Raw genomic sequence first — 25,550 nt, forward strand, 5'->3', positions numbered from 1 at the left:
AACTCTTGATGTTTTCTATTGAAGAGATGATGGGGTCTTTTGGGAAGTTCTATAATGAAAAATAAAGTTATTTGCCTGGGCAAGAGTATCCTGGAATAGTAAAGCTATGTTAATGAAGACTATGGAGTAATAAAATCATGGTAATATAGACAGTAAGCTGTGGAGTAGTTTATGGTTTTAGTCCTCAGTGTCCAAGTGGGGGTTGGAAGGTAGGTGGTTTCAATTTGTAATAATTTTGGTATTCATCTGTGTTGTCTTATATAGCAGGAGTTCTTGTCCTTTGCTGTATAGTGTTCCATTATTTGAAAATAATACAGTTCATTTACTCTGATTCTATTAATGGATATTTGGGGTGTTTCCAGCTTTTGTATCTTTGGAAATATGTTCTTATGATCATTCTTGTACGTGTTTTTTTGGTGCATATAGTACCGGTGTTGGTTTGTTTGCTTTTGCCTTGGTAAGGACTTGAACTGCCAATAGAGGTTCTTTTGTTGTGCTCTAGTTAGCATTCCAGGGAACCCAGAGTTTCCCCCTGGCCCAGCACCCCGAAGGTTTGGCTCATCTCTTCATCCAAGGGATTTTCAATCAGTCACGAGTTCAGTATATCTGAACTGACCACTACATGCCCTGTCCTGTACAAGGTGCTGACGACCCAGCTGTAAACAATATTTTACAAGCTCTAGTATGCAGAGCCCTTGACCATGTGGCTCACCCTGGTATTCATGGCTCCTAGAATAATGTCCAGCAGGTAGCAGGTACTCAATGATCAGTGGGTCAGCAAATCTGGTCTGCTGCCTGTTTTCGTAAATAATGTTTTGTGGAAAGACAGCCATACTCATTTGTTTACATAGTGTCTATGGTTTCCTTCCTGCTGCAGTGGCAGAATGGATAATTGTGAAAGTTAACTTATGTTCCACAAGACCTGAAATATTTACTATCTAAATCTTTACTGAAAGAGTTTGCTGACGTCTAGTCTAGATGGCCATTTGTCTCACTAAAAATTGACACTTCCATTACAACAGGAGAAGAATGGGTATTTTTGTTATTTTTAAGCTTATTATAGAAATTAAAAAACATTTTAATAAGTAGAGAGAGAAAAGAATGAAATTGGTTTACTGGCCAACCAGCTAGAAGAATGGATACTAGGGAATATATTAGTTTCCTAGGGATGCCATAACAAAGTACCACAAACTGAGTAGCTCAGAGCAACAGAAATTTATTTTCCCCCGGTTCTAGAGGCCAGAGGTCCAACATCAAAGTGTCAGCAAAGCCATGCTCCCACTGAAGTTGCTAGGGAAGGATTTGTTTCAGGACTCTCCCCTAGCTTCTGGAAGTCTCAGGCATTCCCTCCACTTGTAAAAGGACATCCTTTCCCTATGTCTCTTCATGTAGACTTGTCTCTGTGCATATCTATATCTGTGTCCACATTTCCCATTCTTAGAAGGACACTAGTTGAATTGCATTAGGGTCCACCCTAATAACCTCTTGATTAATTTGATTACCTCTGTAAAAACTGTATTTCCAAATACGGTCACATTCTGAGGTACTAGGTATTAGGACTTCAACATATCTTTCTTGAGGGGACACAATTCAGCCCACAACAGAGGAAATACTAGCTGTCTCTGGGACTTCATCAGCATCTTCTAAACTAAACAGATGTCCTATGAGACCTCTTTGGAAAAAGTCTGGGAAATAGTACACACAAGACAAATCTTCCTGAAGATTCACCACACCCATTAACATTCCATAAACTCTGAGAAGTCTTCTTGTAAAACCTGTTTAACTCAAAACTTCCCAAATTATTTAACTCACAGACCTTAGGGCTGCAGCTTTGGAAAGAAAGTAAATAGCAGATAAGAAGAGAATCACGGATTTGGAAACATGATAAACTTGTAAAGGGACAATAGATGATAGAGGTCAGAGGAAATTTTTAATGATGACCAGGAACTTAGGATGAAAGAAAAAAAAATTATCAATATAATTAGCTCCTGCCTGTTCAATGTACAGAAACTCTGATGTGCTTTATCTACATCTGCTGTTCTTGAATAGCTATGCAGGGTTACCACCCTTCTGGATCTTGCTCCACTTCCCTAGGAGAATATTATGTGTCCTTCAAGGACCCCAGCTCCCTAGGTTTGTAAGGAGTGCCGATTTCCAATGTCACAATTTTGGAAATGAAAGTTTCTACTGTAGCTGTCTTGGCCTCCAAGCGGGAGATGTCTCTGAGTGGGACAGACAATAGAATTTCAGAGATATAAGTAACTTAATTATAAGTCATTTCGTCCCTCCATAGTTTAGGGTCAAAGCCAGATCTTCCACCAACTCCATTTCCAAGTCCCAATGTGTTTATCGTGGGGTGTGCTTGTATGTGAATGTGGGCACTGGTATATGTAACCTACAAACCCTTGCAAAGACTGAGAAGAAACTTCCCTCTGCATTTACCTATGCATCCTCTTGTGCATGGGTGTAGAGGTATGGGGAGCAAGGACATGCCATGGATGTGAGGCAGGCAAAGCTTGAGGATAGAAAGAGACAGAAATGAAATGACATATTAGTAACCAGTTTCTGCAAAGGCAAGTTGGATGATTCAGTCTTTAGCACCTCTGGCTAGAGGGTTAGGGTGTCCTGTGAGTCAGGTAATCTGTGAGCAATTAGGCGTTTCTTTGGCCCAGGGAAGCGTCACACTAGAGGCAATGGTGAGTCTCATCTTGTATAATGAGAGAAGTATTCATATTCACATCTTCAGGACTCCCTATGCAGATGAGAACATCAGGGTTTGGAAGCTTGTAGATGTGCTAGGTGGGAGAACCACACCCAGATACAGAGAAAGTATGAGGAGGGCTGCAGAGGCTCCCTTGACCTTCCCTGAGCACCACACTTTTCTTGGCTCCACACCTTTTACTCTCCCATCACCTCTGTTTCTGAGGGTAAAGCAAACTAAATGAAATGGTTTCCATAGACCACAAGGGGGTGGTTCTATTTTCCTTTCTGAAGATTTCTTTTTTTCTTTGGAAGTCATCCCCCCTTTTATTAAAAACAATTTTTTTTAAGTTCGTTTGTTTATTTTGAGAGAGAGAACATGAGTTTGAGCGGGGTGGGATAGAGAGAGGGAGAGAGAAAGAATCCCAATCAGGCTCCATGTTGTCAACTTGGAGCCCAGTGTGGGGCTTGAACTCATGAACCATGAGATTTGACCTGAGCTGAAATTGAGTCAGCCACTTAACCGACTGAGTCATCGAGATGCCCCTCACTCCCCCTTTAATGCCTCAGGGAATTAAATGACAACTGGACTCCGACTTTGACTTTTACCAAATAACAAGCACATTTGAATAACTAAAGGTCCACAGAAATTTGATTAGCCAAAGAACCATGCAGAATGGGTGCTGGTTTTCACTCAGGAACCTGGGATTTGGGTTATGACTGGTGATCTTGGAGAAGTCATTTTTTTTCTCTCTGAGCCTCAATTTCCTAATTTGCAAAGTGGAGATAATAATGTAATCTCTAACTGCCTATCAGCATTAGGATGGTCAAACTAGATCCTATATGAGATCATTGTAATTTATAAAGTTTTGTGTCATGTTATTATTTTGTCCATGAATAAAAGGATTAGAATAGTAGTTCCATTCTATTATCACTCTCATTAATTCTTGCCTCATCATCATCTTCCTCACCCAAGTCATGAACTCTGGGATTCAGGAGCCACCCAACATGTGAAGACTTTGCATATAACTTCTTCCTTTGAACTTTAGAACAGGAGCTCAACTCTGTATGTTAAAATCACCCAGCAACTAGGCACCAACATCTCTCATGAACATAGAGGTAAGAATTCTCAACAATCTAGTAGCAAATCAAATCTTAACAATGTATAAAAAGAATTATCTATCACAGCTAAGTGGGATTTAGCTCATGAATGCAAGTCTGGTTCAACATTTAAAAATCAATTAATGTAATCTGCCACATGAACAGACTAAAAAAGAAGAAAAATTACATCTCATACCAATATATGGACAAAATCCAACACCCATTCATGATAACAAAACAAAACAAAACAACTCTTGTCAAACTAGGAATAGAGGGAATTTCCTCGACTTGATAAAGAATATCTACAAAAATCCACAGCTAACATCTTACTTAAGTGAATAACTAGAGTGTTTTCTGCCAAGATCAAGAGCAAAGCAAGTATGTCCCCTCTCATCACTCCTTTTCAACATCATACTGGAAGTCTTAGCTAATATAACAAAACAAGACAAAAATGATATAAAAGGCATACAGATTGGGAAAGAAGAAATAAGCTGGTTTTGTTTACAGCCGACATGATTGTCTCTGTAGGAAATCCAAAAGAATCAACAAAAAACTCCGAGAACTAATAAATGATTTTAGAAAGTCGCTCACTGATCTGTAGCAAGAAGGGCAAATTTCTGGAATATATGCTGCAAACTCACTTGTCCTGTCACCCATGGCAGACCTCACTGACCTTTCCCAAACTCTTAACCAGTGAGCCCAGACATGGCCTTAGGATCCTTCTCAGCCCATCAGGTGGGCATCAATAATTGATCAGAGTTTGCCAATGGAATCCCCTTTGTCATCTCTGCTTTATAGATTCACCCCATCTCCAAATCAGGCTTTGCTGGATCTTCTTCCCCCTAGTCCTGGCTCCTTCTCCATGACTTGAAAAGTTTGGTGTTTTCACAGGAAAGCTCTCCAACAGAGGCTGAACAGACTCTGTGACGGCTGCTCAGGCTCTAGGACAAAGCTGTACCTTCATACTGTGCTTAGTCTTTAGCTCTCAAGGACTTTCTGCAAACATTAACTCATTTATTTGAAAAGTCTGGGGCTATGAGGACTAATGAGATAATGCTGATGAAACACTCTGTGTTCCCAAGATGAAAGACAGCAGGCTATTCATATAAAAGGCATTTTTAGAGGCTACTGAAAATTCTCACGGGGGTTGGCTGCCTTTTTTGCTTTGCTGTGAATATCGTTTAAGGCCAGGAGACAAGGCCTCACTACTGTTCTTTAGAGAAGGCTCGGTGATGTGGGAGGGGTAGCGGTGAGAACAGCTTGGTAGCACTCCTGCATCTATCACTTTCTAGTTTTATTATCTTAAGCAAGTTTCTTAATGTCTCTTAGCTTATTTTCCCTCCTATGTCCAATGGGAATGATAACGTCTGGTTGAGATAATGTATGTGAGCAGAGACATTTGATGTCAGCTCTTCTAAGGAGTTGGGCCAGCTTGGGCTGATTTTATAGAGCCACACAAGCAGTATATTTGCACTTTAGTAAGAGGAAATGTAGAGGATGGTGATGATTAAAAATCCAGAAAAGAGCCTTTCTCTGACTAACACGAGGTTCTAGGTCAGGGTTGCTTATGAGGCTGCAAAGGGAACTGGGTCTACTGTCATCTGAGGTTTGGGCATGGAGGATCCACTTCCAAGATCATTCATGAAGCTGTCAGCTGGAGGCTTTAGTCCCTGGAATGTAGCCTTCTCCATTGAGCTGCTTATGACAAGGCATCTGGCTGATCCTAGAGTCAGTGGGGTATGTGTGTGTGTGTGTGTGTGTGTGTGAAAGAGAGAGACAGGGACAGAGAAAGAAAGGCCCAAGATGAAAAGATTGAAGCTGCAGGTGTTTATACCTAGTCTTGGAAGTTACATACTGTCTCTTCTGCCACATTCTGTTGGTTACACAGACCAACACTGGTACAAGATAGGAGGGTGAGGAACACTGGGTGCCATCTTGGAGACTGACTATCATAGTACCTAATACACTGAAGGATGAAAAGAAAGTCAGAAATAAATATTAGTTTTTCTCCCTGTGTAGTACTCTCCTTTTTACCTCATATAAATTCTGTTGGAAGAGATTGGGTCTTCATTTAGGTTTATATCACCATCCGACTCATACTTTCAGTTTGCACAGCTATCTAGCCGGAGTGGCAAATGTAATGAAAGTGAAAAGATGTCAAAGAGAAGTTTCTGTGTTTGACAACTTGGTGTGGCTGGGGATGGAGACCTTCCCTTCTGGCTTGTGTTCAAAATGGAGAATCTTAGGATTTTACTGATCTCTTTTTATAAAAAAATGCATCCAAATTTAGAGGCTAATCATCCAAGAGAACTCAGCCACCTTAGGGCTTCTGACCTTCATAGAGGGATGGTTTGGCACCACATGATGGCCTAAATACAAGAGCTCACAGGATCTCAGACCTAGAATCTTTTGTTAGGATATAAGGAAACTGGCTAAGCAAATCATCATTTGCCAGTGTAGTGAAAAAAAATAAACAGATGATTGTAAAATTCTGGAGCCATCAAATCCTGATTTCCAAGTATTATTGGAAATAAGAAGCCTGGTTATTCACAAATGAATTTAGAGCAGGCCTGGATCCTGTCCCATGTACCCTAAATCTATGGTTCTGGAAGTGTGGTTCTGGCCCAGCATCATCAGCGTCACTTGGGAACTGATTTGAAATGCAAATTCTCAGTCCTCACTTCAGATCTGCTGAATCAGCCCACATGGGAGTGGAGCCCAGTGAGGCTTCTGTGTTTTAATAAGCAGGTGATTCTGATGCTTACTCAAGTTTGGGAACCACTGCTCATTGTAAAATCCTTTCCTTTGATGTAAGATATATCCCAACTGTCCCTCCATCTGCCCTCCACACACACACACAAAGCAAAAACTAAATTATGGTGTTTGGGGATGCACTTGGGTAATACAATTATGAAGAAAAGTAAGGAAATGATTACTGTAAAGTCAGGAGAGTGGTTACTTTTGGAGAAAAGGGAGGGAGATATGGGTTGTGTAGGAAGGGGCACATGAAGGGCTTCTGGGATAGAAATGTTACCCATTTCAAGGAGTGTGGGATCACTCACTATGTGTCCAGCATGTGCTTTAGGAAGGCAGAGACAATGCAAATATGATGGCTGGGATGGACACATTCACACCCCTAGTTCCAGCACAGAGTAGCAGTGCTATTATTTTCATAAAAGTAGAGTCTCAAACAAATGAAACCCAGTAAAATATAGTGGTTTTCCCACACCAGCAATCAATTTTCCAATACTTTGAACATCAACAGTTGTCTGACATTTTTCTCTAATTTAAATATGATTCTAATTACCTGGAGTTAGTGTCAGATTCCACAGATTTAAGAGCTCAGTCCCATAAGACTGTGTGATCTATGTATCTCCTGGCTGGGCCAGCCATGCCTGGGGATGATATGACCTGATAAGATGGATGCCGGCTTCACTATACATAGATTTGGTGGGAACCCCTTATTGGGTTACTTTGCACCCAAGATGGAGAGAGGGACAGGGAAAGTGTAGAGCAGAGTGAGGTGACTCCAAAGACCAGCAGCAGTTTGAACTCAGCAGTCCTTGGAGAAAGACGTGTGTTCAGTGGTGGAAGCAGATATTGAGGAGTCCACCTTAACCATTCGCTTTGACTTATTTCTATCTCCCATCCGGCTGCTACTTAATCCCTTGGCCCTCCTAGCCTGGTAGTATCTTCAGAAATGGAGATGCAGGGTAGTGTTGCAGAAAGAGCACTAGACTAGGGGTCAGGGCTTTCATCCCAGGTTTGCCGCCTGACTTGAGTAAGTTCACTCCCTTCTCAATGCCCGTGACATTAGACCAGACCATATATAAGCAGATTATAGTAAAAACGCGCACAGGGCTGGAATTGGAATTGGAAGGATAAAATACCTCTAAGGGCATTGGATGTATTTCCCATAATGCAGATATTATATTACAGATCTATAACTTCATTGAAAAATAAAGATGATAGAATGAAAATGTATTTGGTATTATTTTATCATAATTTTGTAACAGGAGTTAATCTTTCTTGTATCTATTTCTTTAGTGAGAGAAGTGGAAGTTACTTTTCCTAGTGCCAGGGTAGAAAATGGTTACGTGGACTTCCCCAGGGGAGTTTTCCCTTAGGAGGATACATATCAATTTACACTGTAGAAGACAGGTAAGTAAAGGGTGAGGAGCCCTGAATATCCAGGGAAAGATGAAATAGAGAGGCCCTTAATGTTTGGAGAGTTGGGGGGTAGGGGATAGATGGTGGAAATAATGCCGCCACTCCACCTCTTGGGGATCACTGGAGTGAAAGGACTGAGAATTCTGTAGACAGTGGAATCCATTCCGACTCAGAGATTCAGGGGCCAGCTCTGCGTGTACAGAGACTAAAAGAGCTGGGTTGAAAGGATGGCCATATGAGGGCCTCTGACAGAGCCGGGTGCTGCAGGGCACTGTCCCTGAAGAGCGCTTATGGCCCCTTCAGAACAGAGCATGCTATGGGCTCCTCACAGCACAGGAATCATTTTAAGGTGAACCAACTGGTCTTCAACAGCGACACCATGTGGCTGAGAGAAGTAAAGACAGCACTGGACTTGAAAGGTCCAGGGTCAGCCTGCACCCAAAGGAACAGTGAGTGGGTGTACGTAGGTCAGGAGGAAGACTGACCTTTTTATTACTAGACTAGGTAGGGACTACAGTGATTTTGTTTGGTATTGGTACTTTGAGTTTTGGGAGCAGTTCATACTAGTTAAATACATTCTATGATAAATGTTAAAAATAGATTTTACATTTCTGGAAATCTGTAACTACAATGTTTTGACTTTTGCAGGTTTTGCTGGAGCCTCTGAGCATCACACTGCAGACTACTGAACACAAGCATTGTTTGGTTTCCTCTTTCACTGCATGGTGTCTAACCTGTTTTTTGAAAAGGAAGAGGGAGAATGGAGGACTCAATTTTTGAATTTCAAATGAGATTACACCGGGGTCATTACATTTTTCTCTAAGGTACCTTTCAGCTCAAATGTCTATAGTTGTATATGGAACTTTTTAATGTTTTAAGAATCTCCTGGAAAAGTTATTCATGCTACTCACTGTGGACTTCTAGTTGATCAAATGTTTCATTTAACTTCCAGCTGAATAGCACAGTATTGGTTTCTCAAAGCATTTATTGTAAATGTATTAGGAATAAGACTGTGTTAACTAGTCAAATGGGTATAGTCCACATGGTTTAGAGTGTCATTCATTCAAACAAATAGGTAAGGTGTGAGTCCCACTGTGTGTCAGGCATTGTTCTGGTCATGGAAGATACAAGGGTGTAGAACAGAACATGGCACCTCCCTCAAGGAAGGAAGGCACCACCTTCCTTCCTTCCAGAGAGGAGGAAGATCTGAGCCAGTCTCAGTTGCCAGCACTGATTTTGAGGGGCATAAAGGCACAGATAGATGAATGCCAACAACCAAGCATAGAACCAGCCCATGGAATCAATAATTTACATGTAGGCAGGGCTGCTCAGAAGTTGTAGTTGAGAGTTGGAATCAAGACTACTTGGGTTTGAATCCCAATTCCACCACTTAGCAGCTATATAATTTCGGGTATGTCACTAAAGCCCCAAGTACCCCTAGTTCCTTACCTGTGAATTGGAGAGAATACCTACCTCAGGAGAAGTTTAAATTAGAGAATATTGGTAAAGTGTAATGTTGAGCAGCATTGCTGTATAAATTGAGCTTTATTTTAATAATAATAATAAATCAAAAATTTGTAGACCAATCAGATCATCAGTGAATTTTTGTTATATTTGAATCAGGATTGACCCATTTAATAAAGACTTGCTGGTTTAGACCAGATGAGATTTACCATATTTCTCTAACGCTCTCGATATTGACCTTGGCTGCATATCAGAGTCACCTGAAGAATCTTAAAGCTGATGCCTGGACTTCAACCCCAGAGTCTGATGCAATCAGTCTGGAGTATGCTTTGGGCTTCAGCGTTTTTAATCATGCAGCCCAGGTCTAGCTGAATATGGAAAGTGAGCAGATCTGTCCTTGGGTCACAGGCAACCAAGGCAGTTACTGATGACTTTCCCCTTATATACCTGCATTCTGAGCTAGAAGTTTTATTGGAAACAACCAGTGGGAGAGGGAGTCACCTCCACCAACTGGTGCTAAAAATTGACAGAGGCACCTGTACTTCTAACCCCATGAGGCATTTGTTAGTCCTAACTGTACCAGGATGTGTTCCTCAGCCAGCAGCTATGGGATGCCTGGAATAGATGCAGTTAGAAAGGTGGATTCCAGGGACAGCTTTGCTATAGCCCAGGCAAGAGACTATCGACAAATCATTCTTCCTGCTCCATCTCAGTTTTGTTATCTGTGTCTGTTTATGGAGACGAGAATACTCTTTCCGTATGCCCATAGACCTGCTCTTAGGTCCATGAGTTATGCTGGTAAAGCACTTTGCAAGCCATAAAATACTGTATGAATGAAATAAAATACCCAGTAGAGATTTGACATTGCACTTTTTGAAACTAAAAACTGCTATTTTGTATAGTTTCTGCTGTCCAGAGCTAAGTTTTTAAATACCTTATAAAAAGCTGTGATGATTGAGACCATTTTCTATAGCAATTCTATGTCCTAGGTTTCACAAAAACAAAACAGCAGTGAATTCTATTTTCTATTCTAATCAATAATTTATCGTGATAAACCTTTTGCAAAACACCATCTAAGGTGTGGGCCTACAGGGTAAAATGACTTCTTTTTTTTATGGAAAAGTAATTACTGTAATGAGTTTTTGTAATGTGTGAGGCTCCATAAAGGAAATCTAATTCAAATGGAGTCAGAGAGCTGAAGGTAGAGCTCTCAAACTAAACCTCTGGCTGCAGCCCTTGTATTCCCAACAGGAAGAAACCTATACTTTACAACCCCAGCAGGAAGAAAGATTTTCACCTTACGTAGCAACAGCCAAGCCAATGAGAGACTGTTGCAATTCAGCCAATGAGAAGCCACTACCCTTTGAACTCCCAGTTTATTCAGATGGACTTTTTTGTTTATAACAGCCTCTCCCAACTCCCCCAACTTTCCTCTATAGAAGAACATTCCTCTCCTTTGTTCTCTGAACTTGGAGTATGGTTTTGGCATAGCTTGCCTGTCCTGAGTTGAAATTCTCTGCTATTCCCAAATAAACCCATTTTTTGCTGGTAAAATAACTGTCTTTTTTTTAAAAGTTAACATATGCAAATATAAAGCACTTGGGGCCATGCAATTTTATTGAGGATAAAAAGTAACCAGAATTCAAATTAAGGGTTCTAATTAGTAATGTAAATTAGCAACATAAATTAGTGAGGGTTTTTTTTGTTTTGGTTTGGTTTTTGGGATTTTTTTTTTTTTTTTTTTTTTGTAGAATTCTTTCCTTTCAGGTTATGGAGACGTTAGAGAACATTTATTTTTCTTAAAAAACACAATTCAACTAAGTAAATTTTAAAGATCTTACTAACTTTATTCAGAGATTCATGAACCCGGCAGCACCCAAGCTACCAAATAAAAAGGAGCCCCGAGTAGTTGTACAATTCAAGAGGGCTGATAGACGAAAGTGAGCAGGAACAGAAAGTTACACTGGGCAAAAGCAGATTGGTTATTGCAAGGTTACCTTCCTTACAGCTAAGGGACGTGTTGGAGCTGGGTCAGGTCAGCTGCGCTGAGCAGACAAGCACTGATTGGTTGACCTGGGCCTTTCTTTCTTGGGAGGGCTGAACAGAGAAACTTAGTTAAAAGTTTTGGTTTGCTGACATCAGACTGAATGTGAGTGACTCCACCTTGAGCCCAAACTGGTCACGTTACCACCTTCCTAAATCTGATTTGGACTGCCTAGCAAATACGCATTGTTGTATGTTCTTCCAGAGCTGTGTGTGCTGTGCTGTGAGCAGCTAGATGCCGATGTGGAGCTGGTAGGTAGGGACCACTGGAGAAATCTGCAGTCTGATCTCTTAATCTCATGCTGCAGGACAAGGTTATATGAAAAAGACAACTTTTCTATGGAAAAGTTAAAAGTATGTTGAGAGGCTACAGATTCCATCCAGAGTCACATTGCCCCCTTTGAATCCCAGTTTCAATTTTTACCAAGTGTGTGACTTCAGGCAAGTAACTTAACCTCTCTGTGCCTCAGTTTCGTCTTCTATTAGATGGCGGTAATAGAAGTAACTACATCATTAGGTTGTTATGTAGATTAAATGAGTTAATAAAGGTAAAATGATTAAAACAGTAGCTGGGACATAATAAATATCATGTAAGTGTTAAGTAAAATACACTTTTTAACACAGTGTTACAGCATCTGTAATTTACTCTAAGGCATATTGGTATAGACAAACTATAGGAGAATAAATAAACTTTATTCTACATCTTCGTGGTGAAAAATTAACAATGAAATACCCAATTTGAGAATCTACTTTCCGAGGATGGTTAGAGCAGAGCTTTGAATATTGCCAGATAAATCTATATCAGAAGGTAAGTGATTTGATTTAGTGTTAAAAAGAAAAAAATAGCGGGGTGCCTGGGTGGCTCAGTTGGTTAAGCGTCCAACTTTGGCTCAGGCCATGATCTTGTGGTTCCTGATTTCAGCCCTGCGTCCGGCTCTGTGCTGACAGCTCAGAGCCTGGAGCCTGCTTCGTATTCTGTGTCTCCCTCTCTCTCTGCTCCTTCCCTGTTCATGCTCACTCGTGCTCTCGCTCTCTCTCTCAAAAATAAACATTTAAAAAAAAAGAAAAAAATAATAAATGATGGTAACAGCAAAAAAGCAATTTGTTGAATAATATGCTTCATACACTGTCATTTACATGTATTCAAATGTACTGTCAAGTACATTTATCCACTCAACATATATTTATTAAGAATCCACTACATTCCAAGTACAGTGAGAGGCGTGAGATACACATTGGTCTAAGATGGACGTGAAGCCTGCCCTTTGGGGCTTCAAGATGAGACCTAAAGGATGAGGTGGTGCCCACCAGCCAAGGCAGGTGGGGATAGAGTTCCAGGCAGTGGGAACAGCAAGGACAGGACCTGAGGGCAGGATACTCAGCAGGTTTGGGCAAACGAAAGGCAACTTGGGTGGTCGGATAGTGGGGGACAAGAGGATAGCAAGCAGCAGATGACTGTCTGGGAGTGTTTTGCTTGATCTTCCCGAAGCACTGGACCTATTGAACCTTGAAATTGTATCCCCCTTGATTTCCACGTTGCCTCTACCACTTGATTTTCTCCCTTCTTATACAAGGTTGAATAGTGTTCCCCAAATTCATATCTACTCATAATATGACCTTATTTGGAAATAGGGTCTTTGCTGATGTAATTAGGCAAATGATTACATGGATTACATGGATTAGAGTGGGCCCTAAATCCAAGGATAGGTGTTCTTATAAGAGGCCCATGTGAAGACGCATAGAGAGATGAAGGCCACGTTATTACAGAGCCAAGATTGGAGCGATGCAGCACAAGCCAAGGACCGCCAAGAATTGTCACCACCACCACTGCTGGCATATAGGCATGGAACAGTCTCCCTCAGAACCTCCAAGGAACCAAACCTGCTGGCACCTGAATTCAGACCTCTAGTTTCCCAAACTGTGAGACAGTAAGTTTCTGTTGTTTTATAACACCTGGTTTGTGGTAGTTTGTTATGGCAGCCCTAGGAAGCCCTGGATTGTAGTTAGCCAATAGGGTTTCTTCTATTTCAGCTTCCACATTCAGTTAGTCACCAAGTCCCATAAACACTGCACTCTTTTTAAAAATTATTTTTCAAGAAGAATGGGTGGGTAATACTTGCATGTGATTTTAAAAGATATAACATGAATAGATAAATACACAGACCAATGGAACAGACTAGACATTCCAAAATAGATCTAAACATATATAGAAATTTATTAAAGAATAGAGATAGTCACTAGAAAAAAATATTTACTTAAAAAACTGGTGTGGGGGGGGCACCTGGGTGGCTCAGTCAGTTAAATGTCTGACTTTGGCTCAGGTCATAAACTCATGCTTTGTGGGTTCAAGCCCCACAGAGGGATCTGTGCTGACAGCTTAGAGCCTGGAGCCTGCTTCGGATTCTGTGTCTCCCTCTCTCTCTGCCCCTCCCCACTCGTGCTCTGTCTCTCCCTCTATCTCAAAAATAAATATTAAAAAAAATTTTTTTAATGGTGTAGGGACAACTGGATAGCCATTTCAAAAAAAGATAAAATTAAATCTTTTGTATTTTTTTTAAATTTTATTTTTTATTTTTTAAAACTTATATCCAAATTAGTTAGCATATAGTGAAACAATGATTTTAGGAGTAGATTCCTTAATGCCCCTTACCCATTTAGCCATCCCCCCTCCCACAACCCCTCCAACAACCCTCAGTTTGTGCTCCATATTTATGAGTCTCTTTTGTCCCCCTCCCTGTTTTTATATTATTTTTGTTTCCCTTCCCTTATATTCATCTGTTTTGTCTCTTAAAGTCCTCATATGAGTAAAGTCATATGATATTTGTCTTTCTCTGACTAATTTTACTTAGCATAATACCCTCCAGTTCCATCCATGTAGTTGCAAATGGCAAGATTTCATTCTTTTTGATTGCCGAGTAATACTCCATTGTATATATATATCAATTCTTTGTTATCCATTCATCCATCGATGGACATTTGGGCTCTTTCCTTACTTTGGCTATTGCTGATAGTGCTGCTATAAACATGGGGGTGCATGTGCCCCTTCAAAACAGTACACCTGTATCCCGTGGATAAATGCCCGGTCATGCAATTGCTGGGTCATAGGGTAGTTCTATTTTTAGTTTTTTGAGGAACTTCCATACTGTTTTCCAGAGTGGCTGCACCAGTTTGCATTCCCACCAGCAGGGCAGAAGAGATCCTTTTTCTCTGCATCCTCGCCAACATCTGTTGTTGCCTGGGTTGTTAATGTTAGCCATTCTGACAGGTGTGAGGTGGTATCTCATTGTGGTGTTGATTTGTATTTCCCTGATGATGAGTGATGTGGAGCATTTTTTCATGTGTCAGTTGGCCACCTGGATGTCTCCTTTGGAGAAGTGTCTATTCGTGTCTTTTGCCCATTTCTTCGCTGGATTATTTGTTTTTTGGGTGTTGAGTTTGATAAGTTGTTTATAGATTTTGGATACCAACCCTTTATCTGATATGTGGTTTGCAAATATCTTCTCCCATTCTGTCGGTTGCCTTTTAGTTTTGCTGATTGTTTCCTTCACTGTGCAGAAGCTTTTTATTTTGATGAGGTCCTAATAGTTCATTTTTGCTTTTGTTTCTCTTGCCTCTGGAGACGTGTTGAGTAAGAAGTTGCTGTGGCTAAGATCTAAGAGGTTTTTGCTTGCTTTCTCCTTGAGGATTTTGATGGCTTCTTGTCTTACATATAGGTCTTTCATCCATTTTGAGTTTCTTTTTGAGTTATTATTTTCTTACAAGAAAGTGGTCCAGGTTCATTCTTCTGCATGTCGCTGTCCAGCTTTCCCAGTCCCACTTGCTGAAGACACTGTCTTTATTCCATTGGATACTCTTTCCTGCTTTGTCAAAGATTAATTGGCCACACATTTGTAGGTCCATTTCTGGGTTCTCTATTCTGTTCCATTGATCTGAGTGTCTGTTCTTGTGCCAGTACCATACTGTCTTGATGATTACAACTTTGTAGTATAGCTTGAAGTCTGGGATTGTGATGCCTCCTGCTTTGGTTTTCTTTTTCAAGATTGCTTTGGCTATTCAGGGTCTTTTCTCATTCCATACAAATTTAAGGATTGTTTGTTCTAGCTCTGTGAAGAATGCTGGTGTTATTTTGATAGGGATTGCATTGAATATGTAGATTGCTTTGGGTAGTATTGACATTTTAACAATATTTGTTCTTCCTACTCAGGATCATGGCATCTTTTTCCATTTTTTTGTGTCTTCTTCAATTTCTTTCATAAGCTTTCTATAGTTATTCAGTGTATAGATTTTCCATCTCTTTGGTTAGATTTATTCTGAAGTATTTTATGGGTTTTTTTTTGTGCAACTGTAAATGGGATCGATTCCTTGATTTCTCTTTCTGTCAATTCATTGTTGGTGTATAGGAATGCAACCGATTTCTGTGCGTTGATTTTATATCCTGCAACTTTGCTGAATTCATGAATCAGTTCTAGCAGTTTTTTGGTGGAATCTTTTCGGTTTTCCATGTAGAATATCATGTCATCTGCGAAGAGTGAAAGTTTGACCTCCTCCTGGCCAATTTGGATGCCTTTTATTTCTTTGTGTTGTCTGACTGCAGAGGCTAAGACTTCTAATACTATGTTGAATAACAGTAGTGACAGTGGACATCCCTGTCTTGTTCCTGACCTTTGGGGGAAAGCTCTCAGTTTTTCCCCATTGAGGATGATATTAGCATTGGGTCATTCATATATGGCTTTTATGATCTTGAGGTATGATCCTTCTATCTCTACTTTCTTAAGGGTTTTTACCAAAAAAGGATGCTGTAAAAACTAAATCTTCATCTCATACCATGGACCAGAATAAATTCCAAATGAATCAGTAATCTAAATGCAAAAAAAAAAAAAAAAAAAGCATGAAAGAAAACATAAGCGGGTTTGGAAAGAACTTCTTAAAGCTATAAAACAAGATCCCAAAGCAACAACAGAAAATCTTGATAAATTCAACTACATATATATATATATATATATACACACATATATATATGTATATATGTTTTATACACATATATATGTATATATATGTTTTATACACACACACACACACATATATGTATGTATATATATATATATATATATATGGGTTGTTTTTTTTTTTTTTTTTGGCAAGGCATACAACATCACAAAGAAAGCCAAAAGGCAAATGACAAATTGGTGGAAAATACTTGCCACTTACATTGGGACTAATCTTTTTAATATATAAAGAGTGCTTAAAAGTAAAAAAGAATGGAATGTAAGACCTGATAGAAAAATGGACAAAATCATAAACAGACAATATGAGAAAGGGATATACAGTTGACCCTTTTTTTTTAATGATTATTTTTGAGAGAGAGAGACAGAGTATGAGAGGGGGAGGGGCAGAGAGAGAGGGAGACACAGAATCCAAAGCAGGTTCCAGGCTTCAAGCTATCAGCACAGAGCCCTCTGCGGGGCTCGAACGCATGAACCGTGAGATTATGACCTGAGTCAAAGTGCCACACTTAACCGGCTAAACAACCCAGCCACCCCATAGTTGACTCTTAAATATGTAAAAAGATGTTGACATTTACTCAGAATAAATGCAAATTAAAATTATACAGAGATATAATTTCTCACCTACCAGACTGACAACAATTCAAAAACTTGGTAATATACTCTGTTGGTGAGGCTATGGGGAAATAAACACTTCCATACAATGCCCATGGGACTGCAAAATGATACAGACCTGGGTGAAGGGAATTGGACAATTCTTAATAATAATTATGTATTTACCCAGGAAAACCACTTATAGGAAATTACCTTGAAAGGGAACTTTCATAAATATGAAAGAATGTGTGTACAATATTCCTCATTACAATATGACTTGTAATAGTAAGATAGTGGAAACAATCCACATGACCACCAATAAATGGTACAGCTACAGGAGTACTATGCAATCATAATTTAAAAAATATGAAATATTTCTATAACCTGATATGGAGTGGTTTCCAGTATGATATTATTAAGTGAAAAAAATGAGGTGTAAAAAACAAGGAAACATAAAATAAATATATATATATATTTATATATATACATACATATAAATATATATTTAATTTATATATGTACACATATATATGTTTTTGCTTATTTTTTGCAAAAAAAAAAAGGGAACACAAGAAGGATAAAACCAAGACTAACGAAAATATCTACTTCTGGGGATGGTAGGAACAGAGCGAAGAAAAGGGATGGGAGTGGCATTTCTTTCCTTTTTATATTGTTCTGATTTTTGAACCAAGTAAAAGTGGTCCATAAAACAATTCAATAAAATGTAGCAAAAAGATTTTTTAAATCAAAACCTAAAATCAAATATAAAAAGAAGCAAATGAATCTCTATCAAATTACTATCAAGATTTCTTTGCACTCCCTTTTGTTCTCATGTGTCTTAGTAAAGATGTACAGAGGACTGTGTTCAAAGTTACTTGAATTACCCTGTTCTGTACTTTACACAGTACCATGACTGCCCATCCTTGGTGTCCTTAATTGTAAAGAAAAAAGGAGATTACAAAACATCTAAACTCTACTTCATAGATTTAAGATGGTATTAACATTAGAATTGAGATTCTCAAGCTATTTTGTATATACAATATTGTAGAATACAGCAAAAAGGTAAATATGTGAATGCAGTTAGGGGCCAAGATTTTCAGAGTGGTCATGTAGAATATTCTTGGTCTTAGAAGATGCCTACTGAAGTTTTTCCAGTGAAGTTCATGATGTCTACAACTTTCTTTTAAATGATTCGGAAATAAAAAACATGTGAGAAACATAGAGCAAAGAGAGCAAAATATGAGCAATTGATAAATCTAGCTGAAGAATAGTGATAGAATTATCTTTGGATAATTCTAATTTTTTCAATTTTTCTAAGTTCAAAATTGCAATAAAAATTTTAGAACAAGCAATATATCTCATTGGTATTTTATAAAACACGTTTTGCTATTAACTCTAATCAGAAATACATCATTTATAGCAATAAAAGTAAGCTAGATTTTTGCTCCATTAAGAATCAGCAGGGGTGCCTGGGTGGCTCAGTCCATTGAGCATCCTACTTCAGCTCAGGTCATGATCTCGCATATGACGAGTTCAAGCCTTGCATCAGGCTCTGTGCTGACAGCTCAGAGCCTGGAGCCTGCTTTGGATTCTGTGTCTCCCTGTCTCTCTGCCCCTCCCCCCACTCATGCTCTGTCTCTCTCTGTCTCAAAAATAAATATAAACATTTAAAAAAATTTAAAGAATCAGCAGTAAAATATCAAGGGCTTAGAAAATCAAAGGTTTATTTCTTGTTCATGTCATCTACCCATCACCCAGTCTGTGCAAGAGGAGAAAGAGAACTGTGGAAGGTCTCCCACAAATAATGAATTGCTTGACTAGAAATGGCACACACAACTCATTAATCACATGACCTAACTCACCCCTATAGGGAGTGAGACATTGGGAAATATCTGATGAGCAGTATAAATGATTATCACCTCGCTCGTTCACTATGTTTCATGCCACAGTAAACATTGATAGATGTGAGAAATTAATACAGTGTAGAGATTAAGAACACAGGTTCTGCAGCCAGATTACCAGTTACTAGCTCAATCACTTGCTAGCTAATCTTGGGCAAGTTACTTAATCTCTTTGTGCCTCATTTTTTTCAGGTGTAAAAATTGGGCCTAATAATAAGTAACTGAGGAAAGATTAGGTAAGTTAACATAGTTAAAGCATTTAGAACAATGGCTGACATATAACTATCATCAACATTATTATTTTATAGTATGAAACTCAAGATAATACATTAAAGAAATTTCGCAATGTCCCTCCTCCAAAGCAAACAGTGCAAAGATTTACAGTGAAAAGTGAGTTACTCTCTCACATCTGAGCCTCATCAATCAGTTTTTCTCCCCAGATATGATTGTTACCAGCTGTGGCATTTATTGGCTGCAATTTATTGCCTTCCAGCTCCCATCTCCTCATCATCTCTCTGCTTCTGATAAATGAAGCATCTTTCCTTGCCCCCTGACAGAATGTTAAGCTTTGCCAGTAGAGGACACTGGTGGGACTCTGGAGGAAAGATGGGCTTCTCTTCCTGGTTCTGGTGGGTTTTCTGTTCTTGCACGTGTGGCTGGGAAGGTGTGTGGGAGACCCAGTGATGGTGGGGGCCCCAGCTGGCTTCCCCAGGGCCAGCTCAGCAACGCTCCTGTAAGCAGTTTATTTCCTGGCAGGTTTCCACCTCGGCCAACTAGTGGCCCAGCCAGCTTCTCATCAAGTTCAACAGCACTCTCCGTGGCAGTTTCCCAGAGAATTCCATCAGTAACCCCCAGCAAGTGATTTCTTTCCTACCAGACAACTGGTTCCTCACTGGAGGTATTTCCAGCTTGTCAGCCCTGGATTGTCAACCAGCTCTGACTCAAGACAACCCAGCAAAATACTGCACCATGGCAGGGAAGGGGCTTCTTTTCTTTTCTCCAAGGAGGTCTCTGGGTCCAGCCTTGAGGCTTCATCTTCCAAGTTCCTTCCTTTCTTGGGAACTCTTTCTCAGCTCTAAGAGTTCCCTTATTATCATTTAGTAAACTACCTGTAAATAACCACTTTTTCTCCAAGAACAATTTTGTGATTTATTCAGAAGACTGGCTTCCAGATCACTGTGGACAAGACCCAACTTGGCTGGAAGACACAGTCCTTGGCAGAACCACACGGACAGCTCAGATGGCCAAATTTTATTCTCAGAAAGGATCAGAGATAAAAATACTCTGATTTCCCTAACGCCTTGTTTAAGTAGCCAGGAGGGTGTAACTCTCGTATTGAAAAGCAAATCGTTTCAAGAAAAAAATTCCACTATAGGGACGTTCTATAATATATGCAATTATGTCATGCAAATTCAACAATAGGCATCCAGCAGAATAGTAAAAACAATAACATAATAATAAGAGAAAATACCGGATAAATGAATGAAAGTGCCAGGCAAGCTTTTACCTGCCATTCTTCTCCCAGCGTGAACCTGGAGGCCATTCTGTAAGCCTCTGCCTCTGAGTGCCTCTGTGCCCCAAGCATGAGTCCAGTGCTTAAATATCTACTGTTTTCATATATCTTCTAAAAGCTGGCCAGCTTCTTCATCTGGTGTTCAGCTGAACAAACAGTAACCTTCTCCAACACCATAGAAAACCTGGCTGCTCTGGACTAATGGAAAAAACACAATAGTCTCCAATTTAATGTCTCTCAAGGGTTTTCACAGGTCATTTCTGACCATAGAAATGTGTGTTCCTCTCTAGAGTTCCACGAACTATAGAGCTGCCCTACCACATCAGATAGGACTACGCTGGAGCCTCAAAGCTGACCAGAATCAGGTTTGGTCCATATTGTCAAGGCAAATATTTTCTGGAAGCCAGGACTAACCCTATGACTGGGTTCAGTAGGGGCCACCGTGGAGGTAAGATTAAAGGCAAGTCAATCTTAATCATGCTATACCCCTTTTCTCATTCCCTTGACACTTGCACCCTGTAAAAAAAAAATGAAAAGAAAAAGCCCTAGAGAAAACATTTTTAATCTGATTGTGCTACCTGAATGAGATAGCTCTTTAATCCTCAGTAGACTAGCAACGGTCAGTTTATTCCCTTAGCCAACAGCCCGCTAAAGATTGGGGGTGGGGATTCACAGATCCGGAAGGCTCAGCAACTTGGGGAACACCGAATCAGTTCTTTCTCTCTCTCAGCTTCTTCCCCACTGCATACAAACTTCCACTGCCCACAGAATTATGTCCAGTTTCAAGAATCTTTGTCTGCTGGACCAGGACGAGCTGAGTCCCCCAAGCAGGGTCTGGTTCTCACTCATCTGCAGGTATGCCCAGCACTGAGCACAGTTAATGGCACATAAGCCAAATGGAGCTCATGAATGAATGGCAACTGAGTGAAAATGTAACCCACAGAAAACACAGGCACCATGTGTGCAAGTCTTGGTACAGTCTCATGTCAAAGTAAAAAAAACAAAAAATTAACTGGAGAGCCCTTTATTATTTTTTTAAGTTTGTTTATATTGAGAGAGAAAGAGATAGCATGAGTGGGGAAGGGGCAGAGAGAGGGGGAGGGAGGGAAAATCCCAAGCAGGCTCTGTGCTGCCAGAGCAGAGCCTGTTGCAGGGCTTGAATCCATGAAACCGTGAGATCATGACCTGAGCCAAAACCAAGAGTCAGATGCTTAACTGACTGAGTCACCCAGGCACCCCAACTGGAGAGCCCTATAGATCTTTGCCAAGTTTCTCAAGGAATACCAAAAAACTCTGTTTATAATGTAAAGCAAACTTACGAACTTATATCTCACCTCCATGGCAGCTGGCCCCAAATCTCTCTCAGATTACCCCCAATTTTCTTAACTTTCCTCATTCCCTTCCCAAGTCCCTTTCCAAACACAGCTTCCACTCTTTCCTAGAAGTACAGAGTAGCTGCTTAAAAACGCAAGCTCTGGGGCTTACCTTGATGGTTTCAAATTTCTGTCACCATTTAACTGGAACAGGTACTTGGCATGTGGTAAGTGCTCAATAAATGCAACTGGTTATTTAAATCCTACTGGCTTCTCCAATATCTTTTCTTTCTTTCTTTTTTTTTTTTTTTAACTTGGCCTCTTTTTCCATTAATACAAAAGAAATGTCTATTAGTTTTCCAGGGCTTCCCAAACAAATCGCCACAAACGTGGTGGCTTAAAACAACAGGAATTTATTCTCTTGCATCTCTGGAGGCCAGAAGTCCAAAGTCAAGGTGTTGGTAGGGCTGTTCCTCTCCAGAGCTCTAGGGGAGACTCTGTTCTTTGCTTCTTCAAGCTCTCGTGGGCTTTCAGCATCCCCCGGTTTGTAGCTGCATCACTCCAACAGCTGCCTCTGTCTCCACATGGCTTTCTCCTGTGTGTATCTCCTCTGCGTGTCCACGGGAGTTTTGTCATTGAGTTTAAGGCCCACCCAGATAATACAAGATGATCTCATTTCAAGAATTCAACCTGCTGTGAAATGACCCTGGGTCCTTCCTCTTGTGGGTAGCGAGTGGGGAAGGACTGGATATACCTGTGATTTAATTTTTTTTCTTTTACCCTTGTCATGATGAAGATATCAAATCAGCAGCCAGCATCAACTACTTGGGAACCTGGGATGAAGCCCTGCATTCAGCCGAACACGATTCAAAGTGATCTTCCAGGGCCATGAAGAGGTTCTGGAACGCCATAGCTGCTCGGTGGAGGAAGTTGCCGCACGGTTGCGTGCAGGAACACGCAGTACCCGAAAGCACCGCAGGAGCCGTTGGGCAAGCAGCCGTCCCAGCGGTACCGCTTTGTGCCAGGCAAGTTGATGTTACAGCAGCCAGGCCTTTCTTTCACAAATGTATTCTAGCTCATCTGTGATGAGGTGCTTCCCTTGGATGGAGTCCCGGCACCAGGAAGACTGCTGCTGCCCAAGTGAAAACGAACTTTCTACAGAATGGGCGGTCATGGTCTTGAACCTGGAGGAGATTCCAATCTCTCACTGCCCTCTCCTCCTGCCTGAAGGTGCTGGTGAGGAAGTGGAGAGACAGCGCCAGAAGACCAGGGTCAGAACCTACCTCTTCCAGAGGAGCCAGTGCCACACCGGCTGACTATTCAAATTATTAGGTCATTACTGTCTCCTGAATGGACCCTGACAGATAAAACAGCTTCTGGTCATAGTCTTCCAGAGATATTCTATGGCTGTGCTGTGTGTGTGTGTGTGTGTGTGTGTGTGTGTGTGTCTGTCTGTCTGTGTGTGTCTGTGTGTATGTGTGTGTGTGCCATTTCTTTTGTTGCATAATTAGCAATATTCTGTACAATGTTTTCTTTTTCTTTTTAAATTTCTTTTAATGTTTATTTTTGAGAGAGAGAGAGAAAAAAAAGAGAGAGAGTGGGGGAGGGGAAGACAGAGGGAGACACAGTATCTGAAGCAGTTTCTAGGCTCTGAGCTATCAGTACAGAGCATGACGCTGGACTCGAACTCACCTACTATGAGATCATGATGAAAACCTAAGTCCTAAGCTTAACCGTCTGAGCCACCCGGTGCCCCAGTTTTCTTTTCTTTCTTTCTTTTTTTTATAACTCGCCATCATTGCATATAGGCACACATATATTTATCTCATGTTTAACAACTACATAGTATTCTGTTGTACAGATATGTCATCATTTACTTAACCATTTTCCTATTGGAAAATTAGATTATTTCCACTCTTTTCTCCTTACAAATACTACAGTAGTATTTTTTTTTTATTAAGAGAGAGGGTAAAAGTGAGCAAGGGCAGAGAGAGAGGGGGCTCACCTGAAGCGGGACTCATGTTCTCCAGAACCCAGGCCTGAGCTCACCCAATAGGGGGCTCATGCTCACAAACCAGGATATCATAACCTGAGTGGAAGTCAGATGTTTAACAACTGAGCCACCCAGGCACCCCCACAGTAGTATTCTTTTTTTTTTTTTTTTTTGGATGATAGGGTTTTTTTTTAAATTTATGTTTTATTTTTTAAATTTACATCCAAGTTAGCACATAGTGCAACAATGATTTCAGGAGTAGATTCCTTAATGCCCCTTACACATTTATCCCATCCCCCACCCCACAAGCCCTCCAGTACCCTGTTTGTTCTCCATATTTAAGAGTCTCTTATGTTTTTCCCCCTCCCTGTTTTTATATTATTTTTGCTTCTTTTCCCTTGTGTCCATCTGTTCTGTGTCTTAAAGACCTCATATGAGTGAAGTCATGTGAATTTGTATTTCTCTGACTAATTTCACTTAGCATAATACCCTCTAGTTCCATCCACGTAGTTGTGAATGACAAGGTTTAATTCTTTTTGATTACAGAGTAATACTCCATTGTATATATATACCACTTCTTTGTTATCCATTCATCCATCGATGGACATTTCAGCTCTTTCCATACTTTGGCTATTGCTGATAGCACTGCTATAAACATTGGGGTGCATGTGCCCCTTCAAAACAGCACACCTGTATCCTGTGGATAAACTCCTAGTCATGCAATTGCTGGGTCGTAGGGTCTTTCTATTTTTAATTTTTTGAGGAACATCCATACTATTTTCCAGAGTGGCTGGACCAATTTGCATTCCCACCAGCAGGGCAAAAGAAATCCTCTTTCTCCGCATCCTTGCAAACATCTGTGGTTGCCTGGGTTGTTAATGTTAGCCATTCTGATAGGTGTGAGGTGGTATCTCATTGTGGTGTTGATTTGTATTTACCTGATGATGAATGATGTGGACCATTTTTACATGTGTCAGTTGGCCATCTGGATGTCTTCTTTGGAGAAGTGTCTATTTATGTCTTTTGCCCATTTCCTCACTGGATTATTTGATTTTTGGGTGTTGAGTTTTATAAATTCTTTATAGATTTTGGATACTACCTCTTTATCTGATATGTGGTTTGCAAATATCTTCTCCCATTCTGTCGGTTGCCTTTTAGTTTTGCTGATTGTTTCCTTCACTGTGCAGAAGCTTTTTATTTTGATGAGGTCCTAATAGTTCATTTTTGCTTTTGTTTCTCTTGCCTCTGGAGACATGTTGAGTAAGAAGTTGCTGTGGCCAAGATCAAAAAGATTTTTGCCTTCTTTCTCCTCAAGGATTTTGATGGGATCCTATCTTACATTTAGGTCCTTCACCCATTTTGAGTTTATTTTTGTATATGGTGTAAGAAAGTGGTCCAGGTTCATTCTTCTGCATGTCGCTGTCCAGTTTTCCCAGTCCCACTTGCTGAAGAGACTGTCTTTATTCCATTGGATACTCTTTCCTGCTTTGTCAAAGGCTAGTTGGCCATATGTTTGTGGGCCCATGTCTGGATTCTCTATTCTGTTACATTGATCTGAGTGTCTGTTTTTGTGCCAGTACCATACTGTCTTGATGATTATAGCTTTGTAGTATACCTTGAAGTCTGGGACTATGATGCCTCCTGCTTTGGTTTTCTTTTTCAAGATTGCTTTGGCTATTTGGGTCTTTTCTGGTTCTATACAAATTTTAGGATTGTTTGTTCTAGCTCTGTGAAGAATGCTGGTGTTATTTTGAT

At 40.3% G+C, this 25,550-nt stretch overlaps 1 pseudogene; it reads right to left on the reverse strand.

Annotated features, from left to right (window-relative positions):
* Positions 1-22,400: 22,400 nt before the first annotated feature.
* On the reverse strand, positions 22,401-24,757 carry LOC122241922 (annotated as a pseudogene).
* Between the last annotated feature and the right edge of the window lie 793 nt (positions 24,758-25,550).

Source organism: Panthera tigris, chromosome C2 (assembly GCF_018350195.1).
Source record: "Panthera tigris isolate Pti1 chromosome C2, P.tigris_Pti1_mat1.1, whole genome shotgun sequence".
Classification (NCBI taxonomy): domain Eukaryota; kingdom Metazoa; phylum Chordata; class Mammalia; order Carnivora; family Felidae; genus Panthera; species Panthera tigris.